Raw genomic sequence first — 3,928 nt, 5'->3', positions numbered from 1 at the left:
CAGCTAAATTAATACAACAAGAGCTATCCCAGTCCTGCTCTCTGTTACTAGGGGGCACAGGGCAAGTGAGGTATGCCTCACAAGTGTAATTCCTGGGGGTATCACTCTGTTTATCTGCTGAGTCTTGGTACACTCTGCACACTGATGGCCCCTACTTCCTGGAAAGCCGGAGGGATACTCACCAGTTTATCAATGGCCTTAAAAGCCTCATCCAGGCTCACAATTCGAAACTTCACTGAAGGAATACAGGAAGCACAACAATTTACTCAGTGGGCAACATACCTCCCTTCTTATTTTCAGTGATATGTATCATAGTTGTAGGTTGTACTGCAGAGATCCTATCACAGGGTTATCCACTGGATATAGTGTTCTTAGACTTCCAGAAAGCCTTTGACAAGGTCCCTCACAAAAATCTCTTAAAGCAAAATAAGCAGGCATGGGATAAAAAGAAAGGTTTTCACATAGATCAGTAACTGATTAAGAGATAGGAAACAAAGAGAGGGAGCAAATGGTCAGTTTGCAAAATGGGAAAAGGTAGATAGTGGTGTCCTCAGGGATCTGTACAAGGTTGTTCAATAGATTCATAAATGAGTTGGAAAAAGGAGTGAACATTGTAACAAAATTTTCAGATGATACAAAATTATTCAGGAGAGCTAAGTCCAAAGCTGTCTGTGAAGAACTCCAAAATATCTCAGAAAGTTGGATAACTGGGCTACAAAATGGCAGATGAAATTTAGTGTTGAAAATGCAAAGTAATACACATACAAAACAATGGAATCTAAATTAGCTGTTGCCACTCAAGAAAGAGATCTTGGAGTCACTGTGGATGGTTCCTTGAAAACTATTGTGGATGGTTCAATGTGCAGCAGCATCAAAAAAGTCAACAGAATGTTAAGAAATATTAGGAAAAGGATAAGTATTCAGACAGAAAATCTCATATTGCCTCGACATAAATCCACTGAAGGCCACAGCTTGAATGCTGCAGGAAGTTTTAGTAGCCCCACCTTCCTGGCTCTAGCCTGAGTCCAGCAGCTCACGGTCCCTCCCACAACCCAGCTGAGCTTTACACTGGTTTCCTTCTCCCTCCTTTGCAGCCCAGCTGAGCTGCACTAGCTTCCTGCCCCTCTCCCTGCCCCTCACAGCCCAGCTGAGCTGCATATCAGCTCTTCAGCCCCCTTACCCACTTACAGCACGCCAGGACTCTCTGGTCCTGGAACATCCAAGGTCAAGCCAGACCACAGGTATTGCTGGACCAGAGAATCCTGGATTTTAGAGGTGCCACCTGTACTGCTTATGATACTGCTGCCAAATGTCTGAATTGCTGCAAATCTTATCATCTTAATGCCAACTGCATTTGAATTATTTTAGTGAAACAAAGCCAAATGTAATTGACAGTAAATATGCAGAACTAGGGAATGTGCTCCATGCAGGAACATGAGGGGGATATTCATTTGCAATGTAGTTTTGGAGACAAAAAACATTAGTGCACTTTAGAATCACACCTTCTAGAGCACATTTCTGTACCACACAGAGCAGCCTTAAGACCAATGTGGAGCTCAAACAGAGCGAGGCATGTTTGAGATTTTTACTTCACTCCTCTTAGAGATAGCTTCTAATGTATTAAGATCAAGAGTCTTGGACCAGCCTGTTAGATAAATAAAGTTGTGATCTGGGAATGCCCCCAAGTAAATATTTATTCAGGCCTGTCTCTAGTTACGGGTTTTGCAAATGACTTCAATTCACTATCTCCACACTGCAAAACAAACAGAAAAGATTCTAATGACTTGTGTGCATGGGTAGTGCCTAGATATGCAACTAAAATTGCCTGCTAGACAGAATGGTGAAAGTAACTTACAATTTCTCACTGGTACCATCCTTTTGCAACTCAGGTCCCTTCTAGATCTTTCAACAGCTCCCTGCTGGCTTTTGCCACAGCTCAGCCAGCTCCTGCTAGAGCTGCACACTGGGGCGCTCCTACTTACTGTCACCTAGAAGACCCTTATAGTGACAAGTTCCTCAGGGGCGGGTAGGTGGCAGTTTGGCTGGCCAAATATGCTCACCATTATAGCTGGATTTCATGACTTGTCACACCATTTGAACACAGGATTTCTCAAGCCGCGCTCCTAAAGTTTACATTGGTCATCCAATGTCTCGCCAGTGATATGTTAGGGGTGCCTGCCCCAAAAAGTCAAAACATGCATATCAATATGAAAGGAGCTTCACCAGGACCCACACACCAATGGAGAGAGCAGTTTGTCACCCCAGCCTCTTCTTCAGGTATCTGGCAACCTCCCAACAGACCTGCTGGAAATAAGAATTGTAGCTCATGTCCACCATGGTCAGAAGGTAGCATGTCCACAGGAACTTACCAGCCCAAATAACTAGATTACAAGGCTGCAACAATGCATTCACCTAGGGACCAGAACAAAGAAAAATTGAAAGATCTAGGAGGAAGAAGTTCCTTCCAAATAATACTGAAGGCCTGAGAAAGTCAGGTAGGCACTAACTACTGGATGGCTGGTTTTGCAGAAAGGAAAGAGACACAGGATACTACAGGTCTTCTATAAACCTCTGTGGCTTTGTGATGGAGTGGATCAGGTCCCAAAGCTCCCTGCTGGAAGCTTGTGACACCCAGAGCAAACCATAGAGAAGTCCTCCAAGAACACTAGAGCGGCACAAAGGACATGACCAATCAGGGCTCAGCAAGGCTGTTAAAAGGAAGCTGTTGGGCCAGGAGGCAGTTCCTCCTTGGAGCTCAAAAGGGATGGAGTGCTGAGTTGTAGGAGGGCACAGGCACTTGGCTAAAAGGGGGCCACTTGTGGGGTAAGTGATGGCTCATTACAAGCTCTCTGCCCTATGTTGGCTTCCTATCAGACTCCACATGCATTTCTAGGTCTACTCTTCAAAGGCCTAAATCCATAAACCTAGCTGTCTTGAGAACTGACTCTTCCTCTCTAAGTGCATGTCTATACTAGGAAATTGTTTCTGAGTAAGTTATTGAAACAATAACTCCCAAAATAACTATTTGAAACCAGTATTATTCCTTGTGGAAAGCAGGAGTTATTTCAAAATAACTAGCCTGTTATTTTGAAATAATGGGGTTGGTAGTGTGGATACCTGCTTGTTATTTTGAATAAGGGGGGTTATTTTGAAATAACTCTCTAGTGTAGACCATGGCTAAGAGTATAGCTACATTACCAACTTTTGTCACCAAAAACTTCTTTTGGTGACAAAACAGTGAGAGCATAAATGCTGCATTGCATCTTTTGTCAGGAAACACCCAGTTTTGGGGACAAACATTTCCACCTCTCTGAAATATTTTTGTTTCTTCTCCATTGATTGTCAACCAAGAACCAGTGTAGATTCTGTTTGTTTTGTTCACAGAACTGGCTTCTGCCTTGTTGTTTGTCCATAGTGCCTGCCCTGATGGCTCTGCTCAGCACTTTGATCTCTGTTGCCTTGCAGGCATGCACCCCTCCCCTTTCAAAGCTCCTAGAAGTGTCTGACAGCTGAGTGAGCTGCTCCATTTGAGGAACAAAGGGCAAATCATTGGACTGTTCCTGCTCCTGCTCTGCCCTGAACTAGGGACACAACTGCAAGCAGGGGGCAGGAGTAAGGGGGGGGGGTGGTCTTTGCCACTTTGACATTCCTCAGCAGGGAGAGCTCAAAGAGCTACTCATGATGTTGCTCCCAGAAGCTGAGGAGGCTGTGGGAGAAATTGGGGAGGGGGGGAATCCGATGATGTGCAGGGATCAGCTCTGCCTTCCTGCAACACTGCACTGTGGGGTATATACCCACAGTGCACTGCTCACACTGTCAATGATAGTACTAGTCTTATCTGTCAATATAGGAACATGTGTGAACACCCTCTAGCGAATTTTGTTCTATCAACTTTTTGATGTCGACATAAGTTTTGTCGCCAAAACTT

Source organism: Pelodiscus sinensis, chromosome 1 (assembly GCF_049634645.1).
Source record: "Pelodiscus sinensis isolate JC-2024 chromosome 1, ASM4963464v1, whole genome shotgun sequence".
In the NCBI taxonomy this organism is placed as follows: Eukaryota; Metazoa; Chordata; order Testudines; family Trionychidae; genus Pelodiscus; species Pelodiscus sinensis.
This window is presented reverse-complemented; position numbering follows the sequence as displayed.